At 39.5% G+C, this 21,927-nt stretch overlaps 1 long non-coding RNA gene across 1 annotated transcript in view; it reads left to right on the top strand.

Annotated features, from left to right (window-relative positions):
* Nucleotides 1–11,361, top strand: part of LOC130403963 (uncharacterized) — a 65,920-nt gene extending 54,559 nt beyond the window's left edge. The window contains exon 3 of the long non-coding RNA XR_008904134.1: nt 10,560–11,361. This is a non-coding gene — a long non-coding RNA (uncharacterized LOC130403963). The remainder of the gene's footprint in view (nt 1–10,559) is intronic.
* The last annotated feature ends 10,566 nt before the right edge of the window (nt 11,362–21,927 follow it).

Below are 21,927 nucleotides of genomic sequence, written 5' to 3'. Positions count from 1 at the left end.
CATGTGGGGCCTGTCAGAAAGCACTCCATTCTAATGTGCTGTGGCTTTTCAAAAGCCAATCCCATGTATGAAATAAAAGCCCAGACAACCACATTACTGTCCAACCTGTCAGCTTTGTTAAATATAAGATCCATTCTGCTTCGCGATGCCTTAAAAGCTGAGCTGGCAGTCAGTGCTGGGGAGGACTGGGAGGTGACAAAAGCTGATAGCTGCAGCTGAGATTTTTGCAAAGGAGAATGGACACTTAAATATATTTTTATAGGTTTACAAGGAGTTCATTCTGCTGCCCCATGAATCAATAATAAGTTGCGTGCTGGAGACCCAGGATACAATTATCCACCCTGAAGTAGCTCTCTTGTCACTACAATGAGCTCAGAAGTCAACATGCTGTCTGGTGCAATGGCATTCATGTCTTCCTGCAGCCTCAGTGGCCGCTCTCTCGGGGAAGGATGCATCCAAATGACTTGGACCTGCACATTCCCATCTGACCTGAATTACTAGAAAGAAAATAATCGAAAGGGAAAAAAAGGGGACGTTATAATATAAATAAAATATAATATAAAGTATAAATCGAGTGTACCTTGATGGGAGAGAAAATGTTATAACTTATTCAAGATCCTCTTTATTGAAGAATGCGCACAAATGTAAAAATGTATCATGTGTGATTATTATTACAACAATGCCCTTTAAAATACTTCATGTACACAGCGTCACCGGAGTGACTTAATAGTAATCATCATATTCCGTTTTCCATTCGATAGAGCAAATCATTGCTATCAAACACAATGTTCTGGTTTAATTCACACATTTTCATATATTTCACCAAGGATATAGGCATTTTCAGTGCATCAGACATGGGAAGCGGAAGCAGCTGCCGCTTGGATTTGTTGAGTCCAGATGGTGGGTCCATGCTTCAGATGAGTTCCCCCAACGTCTCTCTTGGATATTGAGATGTTTTACGCTGCCATGAAAACCTCATTGCCTGCATGAAACCTTCTGGAATTCAATCAAGGCAGATCCTTAGTTGGTTTTTGCACGAGATCAATGCTACGAGACAGCCTTTTGTTATTCAATGAGTTGCAGGATCGAAGAAAGGATTTTTTTTTTTTTTTAAAGAGCATCTAAGCAGAGACGACCGCTGGGGGGGGGAAGGCGGGGGAGTGTGTCGGGGGCCGCAACGAGTCGCATAAATAAATAAAGTCAAATTTGGCCACCATATAATTGGGATAAGATGAAATTCCCTTTGCTGCCTTATTCTCCATTGAGTTAAATGAATCTATACTCATTGATATGGGTTTGTTGTTTGCAGCCGTGGATCAAATGTGTGAAGTGAAATAACATATCGATATCATGATAAAAATACAACCAAGATACTCAATATATGCACGTTTTAAAATAGAAATATAGTTAACCAAACAGCGTATTTGCAAAATATTTGAGATATTTAAGATGTTTTTCCTGACATCATGAAAATGACCCGACACTGACCTGATTACTTCTGCAGACTGCTGATTGACACAAATTGCAAGATCATAAGCAACTTAATTGGAACCAATGAAGGATGCTTTATTTTGCGGTTTCCATCAGATGCACAAAAACTGGCAGGCAATCTTCAAACATAAACATTTCATTTCACGAAAAAAAAAAAAAAAAACACAAATATTGCAAAACAAAAACCGTTACAAATCAACTGGTCTAATGACATGAAAACATGTTCCATGCTGTTTCTGAAATAATTGATTCCTCTTAATGACGCTGTGTACAACACTACATCTACAAACAAAGCAGTGCGTCTACCAATGTCTCAATTTTCAGTTCTAGTTCTGCATCACAATACTAAAGAAGAGTCATTAACTTTGAGTCTTGCGTCAAAAAGAGCCATTATTCGACGGAGGTAAAAATATTTACATTTAGCCTCCATCACCCATCACCCCACTGTGGTATCTCAGTATCCACATCCACTGAGAGGCTTACTGTGAACAAATCATAGCCCTCACAGCATTCACAGTCTGCCTTCACAGACTATCAGAGGCCATCCCAAATCATCTACCAAGCTCAATTAGCCGGCTCTAATTGTCAAATATGAGCCATATGAACTGGAGTTAATTTATTAAAGCAACTGCAGTCTCTCTCTCTCTCTCTCTCTCTCTCTCTCTCTCTCTCTCTCTCTCTCTCTCTCTCTCTCTCTCTCTCTCTCTCTCTCTCTCTCAATGTTTACATGTACTAACCTTAAACTGTGTGTGTGTGTGTGTGTGTGTAAATTCATCAGTGGTGATTTCCAGTGGTGAGACCTCCATCTGGTCAGACAAATTAGAAATAAACCTGTTTGGCAGACTCAATTTGTTTAGAACAAATGTGAGAATTGAAAGATTGTTTGACACACTTTCATGAAAGCCTGTAGTGACATCTTATCCTTTAGCATGGGGTAATGGCTGCTTGTTGTTGAATTCAATGGGAGAAGCTATTCATACCGTTGTGTGATTGAAAAGAAAATTGAATCCTTTTGATGTTATAAATGTGTCTATTACCACATTTGCACACAACATTTCTATGGAAATTATAGAGAAAAAAGTGATTCTCTGAAAGAAATGTTTATGAATGACATATTAATTTATCTTCCAGTCTGAATCAATATGCCTTTTACGGCTTAAAAACTATATGATTTTTCATAGGAGCACCAACGACTGAATAGATCAAATTAAACTATGACTTCCCCTAACTTTAATTCATGTTATGGAAAACTTTTATTACTTAGACAAACCAAATATCAAACCATAACCTCAGGACACAAACCATATTCGACCAACAGCAATTTGGTTATCTGGTTGGTTATTGGATATGTGGACATATACATTTCAGTATTATAGTCAAATAAATACCCCACCAAACATAAAGTCAGGTCAAGGTAAGACGTAAAATGGATGTCATGTTATAACACAACCTAAATTCAACCCAATATTCAAAATGTTAAGGGATTGTAACGTGTTAGCACAACTGTTAAGCACAGATGTTAAGCAGAACATGATTATCCAAATTTTTATGTGACATCTGACTTTTACAACATAGTTGTAAAAGTCAGATGTCGCATCCAGATTTAACCCATGTCTTATCTTGATTGTCTCTCACCTCCCACTAAGGAATTCGAACAAATATTAATTAGGTATTTTTAAAACAAAGGAAACTAAATTTCTCAGCCTATCACTTCAGTAGCAGCATCGCAATAATTTATTGACCTAAACTGCTGACCAGTTAAGTCCAGAACAGCTAACTTATATTTTTAACGTGTGTACTTTGTATTTGAGGACATGTTATGCCATTATCAAACAATGCTTACTGTGTTAATAATATTGCTTTAAAGTTTGCATATATGCTTTTCCATGTTGCTACCCAACTACATGCTGTTTGCAGTCAGCATCCTGCAACTATTTGACTGCAAAATGAAGACGCTATTTTGCTTATGCACTCAATGACCTTCCCACTCGAAGGATACGTGTCTTTGTGTAGCGAGTACATTGTTGTACAGTGGTTTCTGTGTCGCTGTATTCATTTTCAGGTACAGTGAAGAGATGGTCCACGTGGAGCAATGTGTCTGTCTTTTAATAAATCTTTGAATCATCCGACAATCTCTTGTCAGATACTCTTTTTACAATAGTAGGCAGTTTTGAGTTCAGAGTGAGATTTTGTCGGCGTGGGGGGGAGGGGGATACATTCATGTGACTGCATACAAATGTGTCTAGAGACATGGTGACTAATGTATGATAGTAAGCATAATTGGCCCTTAACACTTATATTCAGAAACAACACTGCCTCAAAAGGCTATTGGCCTAAGCAACACCAGTAGAGGCATAAACTTTTCCCTGAAATTGTAGGACATACATTTATATTTATGTGGCATTCAGTCCAATGCTTAAAATATATCTGTTGCATTCAGTAGGCCAATGCTGTGGTAAAGTGTGTAAAGTATGACCGTGTTTCTTTCTCTTCAATAGATAGAACTTTATCAATCCCCTGTATGATACATTTGTTAATGTTTATCCCTATAAAACAATAATGGTAAAAAAATAAATACAAAACATGACGGTGACTTTAAACCGTCCAATCAGAAGGCTCTACTTAACCTCTCCCCTACTCACTTCCACCAATGCAAAGTGAACAGAACTGAGCAGGGGAGGGTGTAGCCTAACTAGTTTGTGAACGACCCAGAGAAAAGCAACGCAAATTCAATGTGAACATGTATGAGGCTTTGTAATAAAATCCAGGACGATTTTGAAATTCCGCCTGGATGCATTTTCTCCCTGCAGTGTGTTTCAAAAAGAGGGCAAATGTCCGGGCAAAATAGGTCGTCTGGTTACCTTACGTACGGGGAACCCATTTGATTCCTACCTGTTCCACTGTAAGATAAACAATGTTGAAATAACTTTCCTATCTACCCCTGAAAAAGATCCATGTTGCTTCGACACTGACAGGACGATAAAATGTTTTTGGCGGGCGGGCATTCGTACATATATTATATATTTTTAACAAAAAAGCATTGAGTCCTTCAAAATGATCTGGCACACTTGAACGTGCCTCATGGCACACCACTTGAAAACCTCATAGATGCAATAACTGCTCCTTAAAAGTTTTCAACCAAATAATTGCTTACTTATTTTATATCTGACATGTGTATACTGCAACGTGTATACTGCAAAGTGTATACTGCCAGTCTGCACAGTTATCAGAAACACACGTATCCTATTCAGGCCTATTCATATTGGTGTACCTAAAGTGTGACATCTTATGTCTTACATTTAACTGTTCTTGTCGGATCGTGCTTCCTAACTGGGACAATAATACCATTTGTTCTGTCAAGTGCTTATACCTTATACCAATGCATGTGTGTTGATAGGATTTTTTTGGTAAACCTGCCTCTTATGATGAAGTAGCTACACTTTTCTGTCCATAATTTATGTTTTTCAAGTGCCTGATTGGATAAGACGGTGTGCCTTCAACTTTGTGGCAATAGTTAGTGGAGTGTTTGCAAGTCAAGGGCAAGTGCTTTCTAGGGGCCCATAACCATCAGTTTTAGGGGGCACTGTCTTCGAGGGGCTTCACGTTTTAAAGTGGAACAACCCATATAATAAGTGCTTGTGTGATGACCTTAATTAAGGAAATATATTCATGGTATCATAATCTACAATATTTTCTAGTTGGGCATTTCTTTTTTTACTACTGAATGTTGCAAAACTTTTGTGAGGAGGAAGTGAATTGTGAACTGTGTTCAACGCAGGGATAATGTTTATTCAAGCTTCAAACTTACAACTAATTATACCCATGTTTATTTTCCTGTTGCAATGTACATGAAAATGACAATAATAAAGCATTTCTTTACGAAAAAAAATACAATGGAATAGCCATTGAGATGGGAAACCATCTCAATGATTATAACCATCTCAAGGAAATAAAAAGTCACTATCTAGGCATAGTTTGTTAATTTCAACCAGTAAACTAATATTGAGGTATTATCCTCAGATATCAATAACTATAGCTAACATTACTTAAAAAATGTCAATTTTTGTAGAAATACTTTTGTGGTTATTTCATGAAATCTTTTATTTATTATAAAGGTAGATACATTTTAATCAGTTCAATGTAATCATCATATGTGTGATCAAAAGAAGTGTAAGCATTATGCTCAGAAGTAATCCAATCATTTATTTTCAGGACAGATTAGTGTAGCATATTGGATACATCAGAAAGCAGATGGCAATTCATTTCTCCACACTTATTACATTAAAAAAAGATGCACAAAGTTTCCACCCCGCAGCACATAAAACCAAAACAGCATGATTAAATACAAATCTCTGACTGTGTTATATGACACGTAAGGACCATAGGATCTGATGAAATATCTATATATTTTTTGTGTTTGAAATATTTGTTTGAATATGAAAAAACTGTTATATAGCCAAGTATATATGGCATTAATGGTAATATACATATAAGATTAGATGTATCTATATATTTTTTTGTTTTGTTGTCATTTTAGGGGAATCGTCAGAGAGAGTGTGAAAGTGTAGCACTGCTATGGTTCGGCTGTTAATATGATGGATGTGACCTGAGGACAAGTGGATATTAATTTGCATGTGATTAGCAGGGCTGTGATTGAGTGGATACACAAGTGGTGTGCTGCAGTGTGTTGTTACAGTCTCATGAGCTCCTCATCCGGTGTGGGCGTCTGTGTGTTTGTGTGTTTGTGAGTGCGCCTGTTTGTGCGTCTGAGTCTTGTGTGTGTTCATGCTTGTGTGTATGGCAGTGTGTGTGTGTGTGTGTGTGTGGTGTGTATTTGAGTATGTGTGTGTGTCTGTGACACAGGCTCAGTGGCTGCAGGTGTGAAAGTAGCCCAGGCTGTGAACTCCACACACTCCAACATCCTCTCTCACTTCCTCTCCAGCTCGTTTATTTCCTTTTTTTCTCTGATTTGGTTTTACACTGCAGCGCTCCACTCATTTGCATCTGCTCCTGACACCCTACCACCAATCACAGGCAGCCTCTTCAACACTAACACGCAAACAGACACACACGCACACACACACACACACACACACACACACACACACACACACACACACACACACACACACACACACACACACACACACACACACACACACACACACACACACACACACACAAATACAAACGCTTGCACCCACACATGCCAGCATGTGAAAAAGGTACACATAAACACATACACACACACAGAAACACACAGAGCTACACTATTCTATTCACAACTTTACCCATCAGTCGAGTGGATTGTGGTTAAGAGACTTCAGACTTATTCATCAGAAAATTATTCCTGTAAAGTGTTGGGCAATCTATTGATCATGGCGTACATATTATAGCCATCCTATTATGACAAGCATAAGGATAATGTCTCTATTGAAAAATAGCTGTATGTTCCAATTGCCTGGTGGTAGTAAGCTTTCTCTAGGTTTGTGTGTGTGTGTGTGTGTGTGTGTGTGTGTGTGTGTGTGTGTGTGTGTGTGTGTGTGTGTGTGTGTGTGTGTGTGTGTGTGTGTGTGTGTGTGTGTGTGTGTGTGTGTGTGCATGTATGAACAAAGCTGTGCTTGCGTTGGGCGTATGTGCATGCGTTGTGTTTATGTGTGCTGCCATGCATGTGTACGTGAACACAGTTGTTGTTTGAATTTGTCGGGCTAAAAGAGCCAAGCTCGAGTGCACAGAGGAACTGATAATCAAATCTTTAATCCAATTAATTTATCTCTGCAGTAGAATGAGCAGAATCCATCAAGCAAGTCGGTTCATGGCCATGTACTGTGATAAAGTTCAATTAATGGCACAATATGAACATTATAAACCGTCTTGAGATACATGACAGGGTTCATTTCTCTGAACGCTATTCTTCAGAGGCACAGTCTGTTTGTGTAAATCACAAGTTAATGGACAAGTAGGCATATAGATTTGGTTCTCTGGCTTTGCCCACTGACTTGTGAAGGGAAATGCAATGATTTTTGATGGTTCACAATGATTTTTAATGCCACAAAGCATCCGCTTCAGCACAACAACTTGAGATGATACAGATGCCAACCATGTGCAACAAATTGAGCACAATATAATGAATTGAAATGACTGGCACTCCATGTATAAATGCAGAAAAAATCTCAAGTATTCATGAGCGGAATAAGCACATGTAATTAACAAAGCACGCATGTTATTGTGTTTTTATATTTATACGTACATATGTTCAACGTTGAAACCTGGATACATGAATACATCCCCTCCTAAACTCTTCTCAAACAGTCGATGCGGTTCGGGACAACGGTTGCACCAAAGGTACAACACAGTTATCAGCATGTGCAAGTCACAGGTCAGGCTAAAAAAAGAAGGACGTCCAAGCCCTGTATAACTGGTACAATGATGCATTGATTTTCTAAAGACAGTGTGTCTAATAAATGTAGCTAGCGGGACCAGGTGGTCAATCATTGTAGCATTCTCAAAGCCCTTGATGAGGACAGAGAAAGACCACTGAAATAATCCATCATTGTTCTGTTTAATTGCAGCATGTCACAGACAAGAGTGGATTTGCATTTTAAACAAGCACTCGTTCTGATTGAGGAACAATTGTTATAAATTTCATTAAATGCGAGCGATGCCGGAGGGCAGCATGCTGCCTCTAGACATATTTCTGGAACATCCGTGATGGACATGGTTAGCCCAACATGTAATTTTTCCCTGAAAACATTCTTCAATATGTGTTTGTTTTTATTTATTTTACATTTATGCATAAGTTAATGATATTTTCCACTCCTTTTTTTCTTGCAGCTTTTCTTCAAGGTCTCATACCCGCTCTCTCACCCTCTCTCTCTCTCTCTCTCTCTCTCTCTCTCTCTCTTCCTCCCTTCACCACAAGTTCACACGAGAATGAAAGGGGGGCTGAAGAGAAAAGGGAAGAAAACTAAAACAAGATGCTGGAATCAAATGCGCCATAACGTTTTTTGACTGCTCTTGCACTATTTTTACAGAGGGGGTTTGAAGCAGGGCTGGGCTGCTTCCTGAATATCTTAGAGCTTCCTCAGTGTCTTTATCTACAATTTCACTTATTTACACATCAGTGCAGGAACATCTGCTTCAACACTTGCCCCAAATCTATGAAGTGATGTTTTGCAATATACCATTTAATTTTTAATGCTGATATTCAGTTCTCCTTCAAAACACAAGAACTTTCATAGATCAGGGCCTTTTGATGACAACTAAACAACATCCAATCGCCCGGAAATCTACTGGATTTCAAGAGATAAACAAAACCATTGCAAGCAAACAAACTAATGATAAACAGTAGAAAACTATACAATATCTTACATTGCAGTAGCATGGAGGAATCAAGGCTTCTCGTACATCCCCTTGTGATAAACAAGTCCAAATGTAAATAATCCAAGAGCCATGTGAGGAAATATAAGAAAAAAATAATGTTTAAGAAAGACATTTTAAAAATATGTATTGATAATATATAATAATATTTTGATATTCTGTTTGCATAGTGTTTGATTTGTCATCGTGCTAAACCAACAAAAATATGCACCCATTAAAATGGGATTGCAGCCAAACAGCTGTCAAACAAAAAGATTGTTCCAGTTGCCTCATACAATTGCTCTCGAGTGGATGCCTGCATTGTTACTGCTCTATTCTGCCTGAGAAAGTTGTTGTGCACCTGGATGTGTTCATCGCCACGACAAGATGAGCTGGCCCTGTGCCTTGTGCTTTCCCACTTCACTCACTGCCAAAGACTACATGTATTGATTCTCAATACATCAGCCTAATTATTACCGAGGAGCGATTCTGCAGGATCTCTGTTGTGAAGAATTACAGGAAATGGAGAGAATGGGCAATAATGTTTTGTTTTGGATGTGACCATAAAACAATCCAGTTCCCATCATGTTCATAATCAAACTTACAAATTAAAATATTAGTTTATTTCATTTCGATTTAGCTACCAAGGAAACCGAGCTACCGAGCAAAATTACTGTTGGTACTGTGGTCATATCTCTAGGTTTGTATTTCATATATCTGCATTTATTTTTGACAAGAGACAGTAATATTAAATTAAGTTATTTTCATAAGAAAAACTAACATTTGTTGGCCATACCAACACTTTTCGGAAAGGTATTGATACAGTGATACTGAATAACTCAATTGTACTCACAAGCTTTATTCTTTTTTTTTGTTATCTATTCCTTCATGGGGCACACACAAAGTAATTTGCACTTTGTGTGTATATGGTCCACGGCAGTTATCTTGAATAGTTCTATAGTGAGAAAACAAAAGCTAAACTCTCTTTGGGGAACGTACAGCTCCAAAGAGGTGGTGGTGACTTTCTTCATGTTGGCCAGCCATTGCAACAATCATCCCACTGATGGGGTCCCTCTTTGTGTTTGAGTCTTCCCCTGAGGAAGGGGCATTACAGAGCTGTGAGAGCTTGAGCCTCCCTGCCATCACACCACGGAGCAAGAAGCACAATCCCCCCTCCTCTGCCTTCTTCCTGAAACAAGCCTTTGGTGCTCCATGTGTCAACTAGAGGAATGTGATACAACAAATACAACACATCATTCAATGAAGTTACCATTGCCAAAATGTTAAGTTAGAAGTGTAGAACTTTAGTTTAGTAATGGATTTATTGCAACATGCCCTTCTTTAGCTTCTCCAGGGATACCTTGAAGGATTTTGCTTTGTTAGGCCTACAAAACAAAATAAATGCCTTTACAAAAAAAAATCATATTCATATTTTTTGAATATTATATTGATTGTTACTATTGAGTGTTACTGATCAATAAAGTTGAGATGAGAGATATAAGTATGCTTCAGCTTCATCCATGTGATATGCCTAGGCAATATAATTAGAAAGGAAACATTTATAGTGTTGTGTGGCTGAAGAGGGTGCTTATGTACATTACAACCTTGGGGGATCTTATAAAAGATGACCTAATTGAAAATACCCTTTTTATTTATTTCTCACTGCTGCTTCTCTTCCAAACTTCTGTTTATTTTTCTTTACTTTCAAGGAAGCACTCCTGCTCATCCATCAATCAAAAGTTGCTGCTGGGAATGTCACAGCCAAATTGACCGTGCTCCAGTACCCCAAGCCAGAGAAACCAAGATGCCATTGTTAGCAATACCAATTCTAGCCAGGTTAGCCATTGAAAGCCATTGTTAGGAATACCAGTTGTTAACAATGCATTAGTATTATTTTGCGCATACAACCATGCACACAGATATAAGTTGTACAGTAGTGTTTGTACAATTGCTTATAAACAGTATATTACTCAAGTTTTCACTACTGTTGATCGGCCAAGGATCTTGAGGACAGGATTGTGATGATCTTGTGACTTTCTGAGTCAAAGAGCTGACTTCAGTGGGCGTTCCAGTGGGCATTCCAGTTTAAATTTACGACTGGGAACTTTGACTTCCCAGTTCAAATGAAACGTGTGCCCCTAGCTGTCCTAAAATCAGTGTAAATAATGACCTCAATGGCATTTTGCTTTTAATAAATGGTTACAAACAGCGTAAACTAAAGTAATCACCCTGCAACATAAAATGTGATAATTTCTAGAAAAATATACGTAAATAATTCTCCCAGGCAATATAGTTCCCCAAGACAGCAATAGCAACACAGACTAGCATACTTTGAGATTGGCAGCATATTAGTATTAAAAATCATTGTAATGCGCCCACATGTGTGTGAGTACGGTTTCAGCTAATCCAAATCAAGAAACAGAAATAGCCTTTTAATAATTACCAAATAGCACTAGCATAATAGCCTTAATATGTTGTAATAGCTTAGAATAAGCCTCAGGCAAAAAAAACCTTAGTAAAGGCTTTATCAATAGCTGGTGATTAAAACAATGAATTATTACTCTGGATATGAGTGGTGGTTTAAAATGTGTAGGTATATTGTAACAGAATATTTTTATAAATGGAATCCAGAAACACCATTTACACAGACTTGTCGCAAGATATTTAAACCTGATTGATTCAGTCTCTAATTTAACTGCATATTGCAAACACTTGAATCACATCGGCCACATACATTTTTCAAGTTGGTTTAATTACAGCAAAGTCTACATATAGCTTACAAATGGATTCCAAACATTATGACTTAAAGAACTGGAGATCACTGCAAAATGATTTACACTCGACGCAAAGCAGTTAAAACCACCTATGAAAGTTGTTGAGTGTGGTCAATAATAAGTGCGAGACCTCAGTCGCTGTTAACCAGGTCACTTTGTTACTGACTAGAGTGCTATTAAAATGGCTGTGTTGCTGTTACAATATAAAAGCATGAACAAACAACAGCCAATGCATATGTTGTTTTATAGCAACCATCTTCTAAGCAATGTATAATGTAAATATATTTAGCATATCCATACAGTGACATATGCACCTTTATGTGAGGGAACCGGATGGCATTGCTGAGGCAATCCCAATACCTGTCATTCTAATACTAATTGGATGTTGTTGTTTTTTTACATTGAAGGAGTGGCTATGGTTAATCTACGTCAAACCTCATAAAATAAACAAATGCAAAATAAGATGATTGGTCACTGAAATTACTAGACCTTACTTATAAAATACAAATTCTGCAAAGAATAATGTTCATGTGAACCAAATCAGACATGCATGTCAAAGCTATTCAGGAATTGCGTGAAAAACAAAGCTGCATGCCTATACATTCATATAAACATAGCTTGTAGGGGCCAGCGCTCATTTTAACCGTTTCTCAATGAATATATATCAAATCTTCGCCCGTCACTGATGTCATTGTCAGATTTCTCGTTTTGTTTTGACAGTTCCTAATCACACCTTCTGTTACGTGGACTAGCCAGTCAACATTGCACCAACACTGCTTGATCTGTCTGTCAATCACTAACAGCCATCCGGTAGCCCTCCCCTGGGACGATCGGGCCTCTGTTTATGTGCTGGGCCAACACTGAACATATCTACATGTATATAGCTATAGCTAAGTACCTTAGCTATAGACAATCTTAAATGTTTGTTCCTTTTATTTTATTCTCTTTTCTTTCCTTTTCTAACTGTTATCCTCGTACATGTACGGTCCGGGGTTTTGTTTGTGGTGCTAGTTTGTTGTTGTGGGTTGCTGGCATTGTATTCACAATGTAGCTGGAGGATTCTTTCTTTCTTTCTTTCTTTCTTTCTTTCTTTCTTTCTTTCTTTCTTTCTTTCTTTCTTTCTTTCTTTCTTTCTTTCTTTCTTTCTTTCTTTCTTTCTTTCTTTCTTTCTTTCTTTCTTTCTTTCTTTCTTTCTTTCTTTCTTTCTTTCTTTCTTTCTTTCCAAAAGTGGAAGCAATATCGTGCACCAAAAGTTGCTTGCTACCACCATAGGAAGGAATATGTAAACTTTAGTTTTACACCTACTGTCTTTGGAAAAAAAGAAAACTTCAAATAAAGGAGGATACATCAAACATAGAGCCAGCACACTTTGATCTCCCTCTGAATGCAATAAAGTTATGTTGCATTAAAAATTAAGAACTTGACTTGAAAATAGAATACTGGTGCAAAACCTGTACAGTGTATTGCAAAGAGAGAGAGAGAGAGTCACATAGTACTTTTAAGAAGACACACATCAATAAATCCTTTGTTTTTACCAAACTATAGTCAGAATAAATCTGGAATCGTAAAATGTGAACAAAAAGTGTGCAGAATTCTTCGGAGACGTTGTTTGGTAGTATAGGTTTTTTATACTTGCACGTCTGCAACATGTGATCCACAATGTGACCTGAAGCACCAGTACAAACCATTATATATGTCTGTTCTCCATTGAATACGTAGAGGACACAAAATTAGCAAAACACTAAGGTTATGTGTAGCTTCACTCTAGAAAATTGCCTGATACAAAAAACATCAAAATTAACATTATCTTAGTGACCAACATTGCCTTTGCTGTTATATGACTTGCCGACAAGCATCACTATAGTCTGACAAATGGCCAAGGCAGGCAGGACAGTATAATTTACCACTGATTAAACAGCAGGGCACTCCGCATAGAGCCCGGGTTCATTCTGTCAACACAACTCATCTTTATGAAAGCATATATCATTTTCTTACAGCTCTGCCATGCCCCAACTGCAACCACAAGTAAACACAACATCTAAATCTGTCTTAAATGATATAGCATATAATACAATGATTATGCATGAAACAAGAGCGGAGGGGTAGATGGATGGATACGTAGATGCATGGATTGATATTGATTTGAAATAAAACAAAACGCTACTTATAATATGTTAATCAAGTGTCTTTTGTTACATTTAAAAATTCATTTGAACAGTTGTGGTTGTCTTTCTTTGTCGAAGCCTCATCTTAAAGACAGGACATGGAAAGTAAATTACAATTACATCTGTTATTTGAGAATGATGAGGTTTGGAGGTGGGCTTATGTTTGGGGTGGGGATCTCTTCCATTAGCGTATGATTAAATAATGAGAAGATGGTGAATATTTACTGGGATATTACAGTGGGTGGAGTGTGTGACCCACTTTAGGCTTTTAGATCTGAACGGGATAAGCCCTTTGATAGCTCTTTGAATGCAGACACCATTTGACAGTCAGTTTGGGATATTAAAATATGCGTCCCTGTTTTTTCCCTTCCTCTGCTGGTCGTGTTGAAGATGTGTTTCTGTTTGGCCTCAAGATGTGTGGTTTGAGGTGGATGTGACTGAGTGATGTCTCCTGTAATCTCACGGACAGAAGACGCCCTTCTAGAGGAGGGTATGAGGAATGCTCCATGAAACATTTATCTGGGAGGAGAAGCTCAGAGATGGTGGAAGAGATGGACTGACAGAATGGAGGAGGTTAGAGGAGAAAAGGATGCCTGCCTGGCTGTCTGTCTTAAATATAACACACAAATATAGTATCATGTTTTCATCACCCAGCTAAATTATAGTCTTTTGTCTTTTTATTGGTTTCAGAATGTTTAGATTACTTTATATTATGTTTATATTAGTGAGATGTATTCAAATCAAACAAAACACATGAAATAAATTGAACGTTCTCAGTGCACCATAACGACTTTGTTTTCTACAATATGGCCAACGACAAGCCAAATAAACTTAGCTTGACGATATCCAACCAGCATGATGAAGTACATGGCCGTCGTGGGCAAAGGACCATGGGAAAGACCGCTCATCACGCGACTTTGAGACGTCACACTCTGTGCTCCCAGCAGCTCCAGTTGTGCTTGGCTGGCCCACCGCCGTGCTCCGGCCGGAGCCCCAGAACCCTGACTGAGAGACTTGTAGAGTGGCCTCTCTCAGGAGGAGAGACAGCTGCTCTCAGCCACCCAAGGTCACGCTGGCCTTGGGTCATTATCCCCTGAACATGCAGAGGGAAAACAGCATTCCTACCCAGGAACCATTAATGCCAGGCTCAGGCAGAGACCAATTACCATAAAGCAAAGGCCAAACAGGGAGACAAATGCATCTAGCCACTGGTCCGAGTGACTAGACGCATACACACACAAACACACATCTCAGAGGTCAAAATTGTCATGAGATCAGACAAGCTATATTTGTATGGAGCCTTTCAAACAAAATGCATACAAAAGAAGGGAATAAGCAGGCACAATGAAGTGCATGTATATATATATATTATGCATTCTTGCCTTCTACCTCTGGGATCAATAAATTGTTATGTTATCGTTCCTGAAATAGAACGAGATCATTATCATTATCTGAATTGTCCATCTCTAATACTTCTTCATATAATGGAAATCCCCTGTTACCTGCACCGGCCCATTTGCAGTCCATCAGACAATACACCAATAGGAGACTGAAGGTCAATGGAGCCCTTTAAATCAATATGAGGTTGAAGTTCTCCCTTATGGCTACTCAGCTTCAGTGTTATTGTAAGAAAGGGAATCATAAAACAGTATTGCATTCTGTGATTTTACTCTTCCATTAGGTTTCTGTTAGCCAATGACAAAGCTCTTTACATGAGAATTCTACATTTTACATTGTAACATGAGAAACAGGAGGGCAGAAAGGTGTGCAGACACATCTCTCGCTCTGGGAGTCATGGGACCAAATTCTCCCAGGATCTACCATTGTGCCCCCATACTCCCACAGTCCCTCCCATCTAACCTCTCAGGGCATCGATCAGAGGCAATCTCCAGATCCACAAAACACATGTTGACCGGGTAACGCAAACTCCCAAGACCCCGGGATCTTATCAGAGGGTTAAGAGCTGCATTGTTTCACCATGAGGACCACCTTCACATTGTTCCCCCTCTGAAGTTCAACGATGGACTATGGAGCTTATGGCAGCATTCTGGCACAAGTATTTAGTAGTAAACCCAGAACAAGGGTTTCAATGGATGGTTGCTCCATCCCTGCCTCCTGCATGGAGGTCTTTTCCCCAAGGTTTAGGAAGTGTTCTTGTTTCTGGGGCTAGTCCAACAATTGCCCCGGGCAAACTCTATATATTGTATAAGGAGTCTCTTGGAATTTACCTTGTTCTACCTCATCTCCCCCCCCCCCCCCCCGACAAGCGATACAACAGACCTTGGGTTGCCTCCACAAGAGGCACAGTCAGCCTTCTGAACACACAGAATCCCCCACCCAGTCTGGGGTAAGTGCTCGGGGGCAGCAGTACGTCTGGTGATCCTGAATGGCCAGAGTACTTTTACTTACCTTCTCAACATGGTGAAATGATAGGCAAATGTAATACCGATGCGGCTGCAAAGAAGCAATTTTATTAGTGATGATGACCTACATGGCAAATTATTGGTGGTGTTTATTGTCGCTGCTCACCGTGAAGTGGTGTGTGTGTCTAACACAATGCTAAGAAATCCACAAGTGCATCCCATTTGATTTGAAAATCCTCTTAATGTGTACACTGCACACACAATATTTTCACAACAACCAATTGTGTCTATACACTTCGTGTCGTTAATGGAACAGGGACATTTAGTTTGATCCTCCGGCATCATCAGAAAAGTCTGCAGTCACTATATTAGCTCCCAGCCTTCATGTTGTCAAAAACGTGGAGCCATTTTATAATGAAACACTATTCACAAATGAAAAGCTGTTCAGCAGCGTGGTTCTGTGCAGGAGTGGATGGATGGTTGAGCTGTACTCAGCATGATGTCCAATATCTCTTGCATTTGATTAGAGTCAGACCGATCCTGGATTTTAGGGGCCGATACCGATATTAGGGAGTAAGAAATGACCAATATCGATACATTGTCCGAAATTCAAAATATAGATACAGTATGTCCGGCTGTTATTCAATATGGTGTTCTGGGGGTGGAGCAGCTCCTTGGGATTGGCTGCTCAGCCTCCAGCAATGCTTTAGGCCACAGCAACATTGCATCAAAATCATATGGTAGCAGCATCCGACATTGTATAACTGTTATAATTCTATATACAAAGCGATACTACAGATAACACGTATCAAAATACCTCTATCTATGAAAATACACGATGACTCCTGTTCATCATGACATCATGTTGATGTGGTGTGCAGTAGAAAAAAAACCTCACTGAACGTGAGAAAATAAATCTGCAATCCATCTACCACAGGAACATTTCAGTGAACCCCCCCCCCCCCCCCTGCTGTTTCACATCTCTCGTACTGTTAATGTGACTTTGTCAATGACAGGCTGTTGAGTGTGCATTCAATTCGCCCTGTATCAGTGACTCTCTTTGTGCCTGTGGAAGACAGAGATTTTATACCTCATAGCCTTAATTATTAATAATGATGAATTCATTATTCATCATTCTAATGTTCCTGTACATATGCGGTACATTTCAACAGCATTTTTAATAACCACGACAACCCTCCTTGTGACCATATCGCTTTCGCAATTCAATGTTACAGGTCACTGCACGGAGAAAAAAAAACAAGAAACGATTCTCTTGGATGAGATGAAGAGGACGAAATTACATCAGTCCACAATGTTAATGCACCTGCCATATTTGAATAGCCTTAGATGTTCAATAAGGAATGTTCACGCTCCTCCTCCCTCTCTCCCTTCCACCACACTGGGGTGATCAGCTGGAGGAAATCAAGCCCCTCTCTTAAATTTCCTCTCAACTGATTAAGATAAACTGCTTTTCAGCCATGGTTAGCCCCCAACCAATCAATTAAAGTAATCAATTAAAGGCCTGCCGGCTGAGCCTTTGGTAATTGAGGGGTTGAATAAACACAGGCTTTTAATGCTGATGATAGAGCCATAACAAAGCCATAGGCATGAAAGGGCCTTGAAAAATGTAATTTCTGGGATTTGGGTAAGTCTCAATTGTAAGACATCTAAGGAGAGCTGGGTTTTATTATTTTATTTAATTTCACTCCCGAAGCAGCACTGGATGTTTCTGGTGTGCTGCCAAAGATCCGGCCTTAGGACGTTAAATATTGAATGTAATCTTCAGCCAGGCCTTTCCAATTGGCTGTGGCTACTTTTTGGGGGAAAAAGTGGCAGCAGAATTCAAACATGATACAGTGTTCCAGCGTGGCCTCCGGTGGAATAAAATCTTCAGAGGAGGGTGAAAGAGTCTCTTTGGCTGAGCCTTGCCTCTTCAGTGCAGCAGGCTGGGGTTTCAGAGCTTGTTCCACTACAGGGATCCAGTAAAAGCCACAAAAGGCTCCCTGAGTCACATTTGCTTTAATGCCTTTTTATGCAAAATTGTCTCATATTAACACATGAACTCATGCTTGCACCAAGACTTACATTTGTGTATGTGTTTTAATTGTTCCATATCAATCAATCAACAGTAGTCCTACATCTCAACACCTTTAAATTGGTCATACACAAATAAACATAAAAAAAATAACAACAAATATAACATATTCCGAAATTGACAATGTTCTCCGTCCACACAACCTGGGTTTAAACTATTTTCACAATGTAAAAGTAGCATGCGTAGATATTTCCGGGGTTAATCCCTGCTTTAAAATGAAGAAGCAGAAAGAAATACAGTGTCTGCGCCAGCTGCCCCGGATGATTATCTAACAGCCACATAACATAATTGAACATTTCCTTTGTGTTCAGGGACACAGCGGCAATTAGCTAACAAGTGGGTCATCCATTAACCAGTCCTATGGCCTTGGGAGGAATATAAGCCTCCAGGGCAACACTCTACAATGCTGTGTAATAGAATGGCTAGCAGTGAGATTCCATTAGTAAACATTTGGAAAATCACTGTGCAGGCAGGTCTCCATTGGGAACGACAGAGCTGATTATTTACAATAAATACACATTGCATTTTATGGCTGTTGTTTTCACTTCATGTTATTTTATGAATCCCTTATGAGTCGTTTTCTTTCCTTTTTCAACCTGGCTTCTCTTCCGTTGGGCGCGTTCAAAGTCAAGCATGCTTCATTAACTCATCTGCAATGCCCCGTTTGTTCCGCACTGCAACGTAAAACTGCTTGTGATGCGTGAGCCTGCAAAAGGATAAAAAGCCCTGTCCTCAGCTTTTCACTTCATGGGATCTGGTTATTGACCTAATCCCTCCACTGTGACTCCTCAACAGCGTACTTGTCAACCCCCTCAATTAAACACTCAAAAGAATAGTACCAACACCCTGGTTATAGGCTATGACTGGCGTCGGATAATGTCTCCACAACCCCCGCCCCCGCCCCCGCCCCTTTCCCCAACTCCTCCTGAAATAGTTGACTTCAAAATAAATACTTTATGCAGTATGCTTTTCTCTGATGAAATAATTCATCGAACACACTAACATTTGTAATAGCTAGCCAGCCCCTCTCACAACGCTGCCGGAGCATGTAGTACGACTCAAGGTTGATCAATAAAGGGCCTTGGGGGTTTTATTTTTCTGTTCGGCGATCAAGGCTGTCAGATTAGTATAGGTACAGTGTAAATAGGACCGCTCCCTCGGCAGAGACGGGGGGCTCCTAGGGAACAGGTCGGAGCATGGCTCTCTCATTAATATGATTAGGAAAACAGCCTGGGGGCAGCAGGGATGCAGAGCAGCGCACAGGCCAGGCCCACTGGATGCCCAACACAGTGCAGCGCCACAATGGCACGCATCCCGGTTTGTTTCCCCCCCCCCTCATTCTAATCTTGTCGATCCATAATAGCGAACCCCAATGTGTTAATAGCCTGCGCGCCGCGTGGAGGCAGGAGGCTGGCGCGGGCGCCCGACTGAGGAGACGTGTGTACTGTGTCGCGTCGCCATGGCTTACGTGGAGGAGACTCTCCATGTCGAGGTTTGGCTCCGTGTTGCATGAGTAAGAGCCGGGGTACGTGGAAAAGAGAGATGTGATGAAAACGTTTGATATGGCATCAGAAGTCCATTGTGTCATATTTTGTGTGGTAGCTGATTTTGTCTTTTGCTGTGTCGTCTACTTGTTTTTTTTAGACAGAATATTTATATTTTCTCTTCTACTTATTTTCTTATCTTTTCATCTTTTACCCTTCAAATCTAGAAAAGATTGGAAAAAAATTGAATTTCTCCGACATACAGAAACTCTCTCTTTCTTCATCGCTCTGTCTCGCCCTCGCTGCTTCTTTCACACACTGTGTGACACAGTGTCTCCCTTGTATCATTCTTGCGGCTCTGCCTCTATCTTCTTGCTCTCTCACTCACTCACACTCTCTTACACACATGTTCTCCCTCTCTCTGTCAAACCCACACACATCCGACTCTCTCTCTCACACACACACACACACACACACACACATACACACACACACACACACACACACACACACACACACACACACACACACACACACACACAAATGCACACAAACAGACACACTGCAAGGGGGGATTTTACAGAGTGAAGGCTCTATCATCATACTCCAAGTGTAGTCTAAGTGTGAAATGTGAAGAGGTAAAAAAACATTTCTACTCCTTCATAGAAATGAGCAGAAATGCTTTACATTAATGAGGTGAAACAAATGTAGTAAAAAAGTATGTGAACATATAATTGACAAGTGCTAATGATGATTCTCCCCCACTGAAAGGTGAAGCATTTAGCTTAGCTTTTTCTTTTTCTTGTCGCTGTCATGTAACGTGTGCTATGATCCCGGAGAGTGGTCAAATCTCTATGGATGTGTTTCTTTCAATGTACTACTCACAGTGTCTCCACGGCGACTTTGGAAACAGGATGTTATCTCCTCACTCCGACACGAGACAACGTAAGCGTTAGCAGGTGTTCCACGCTCAGCAGAACAGGTGAAAGTGGAGGCTGGTGAGGAGGCATCTCAACATGACAAATTAACCTAACAATTACTAACTAAAAATTCAACATCATTCATGGTCGTGAATCTGTTTTACATTGAAAGCGAATAATGGTGTTTATCAAGTTTATCGTGAATATGATGATATTATTATTTTGGTTGAAATTGATAATATTATTTTCTATAATAGCAGCTATAATAATACTGTAATGTTCACAACTTTAAAAAAAATAAATAATAATCTTCATGTTATGTTTTGCAATGCCACATCCGCGGTAAACTGCAGTCGAATGTTCCTCTCTAATATGTGTGATCCATAAACTTTGATCCAGGTGAATGAAAATGAAAATTAATTCAATTAATATACCCTTATAATAATACCCTTGAGAATAATTGGAGATATTCATAGATTTCGTTCAAAGTACATTACGTTCTTTCACAAAGGCTTGCAGGACTAAATAAAATGGATGAAAATATGGCTTTTGATTCGAGGGCCGTTTAAAATATTGAGTACCAAGGTTGACCAGTAGATGGTACTCTACTGTGGGAATATCTATTTAAAGGGATTCACAATGTGCTCTCTTAGTGAGTATAGATAAAGGATAGCGAATAACCTTTCATCATGTCATATTTGCAAGGTATAATCTTCTTCAGAGGTGCCTTCATATGCCATTGTTTACTCAAATAACAACAACATAAAACCACACCCTATAAAAAATGTCAGATCAAACATTACAATAATTTAACATTAACACATATAATGCCTCAATAAAATAAATATATTTAAAAAGATCACCATGCAGGACTGTTTAAGTACTTGACAGTCACTTATTGCACCTGAGGAGATCTCCACCTCCCCACTGTCAGCCAAAAGTTTAAGCTGCAGCTAACTTTGTTGAATGATGGAAAAGTGAGATTGTACCATCTAAAGAGAGGAGAACAATGCATCCGGCTGCTTTGTTCCCCTGTTTTTCAAACACATTTGTTATTTGATAAGGTCCTGGAAACAGTTAGTGTGATGCCGGTGGGAACCCACATGGAAAGAATACATTTTCTATCAATTGTTCCGTTCTTATCCTCCAGTGGCGTTTGCTGGGTGTGGGAATAGGCAGCGTTCTGGGCACTGGTGCTCTGAGATAGTATTCACCCAGCACACCACCAAACAGGCTTCATTCAGCGTGGGGGAGCCGGGGGCTGCTACACCCAAGC

This window comes from Gadus chalcogrammus, chromosome 14, assembly GCF_026213295.1.
Source record: "Gadus chalcogrammus isolate NIFS_2021 chromosome 14, NIFS_Gcha_1.0, whole genome shotgun sequence".
Lineage (NCBI taxonomy): Eukaryota > Metazoa > Chordata > Actinopteri > Gadiformes > Gadidae > Gadus > Gadus chalcogrammus.
The sequence above is the reverse complement of the archived record's forward strand: the minus strand, read 5'-3'. Positions and strand labels throughout refer to the sequence as shown.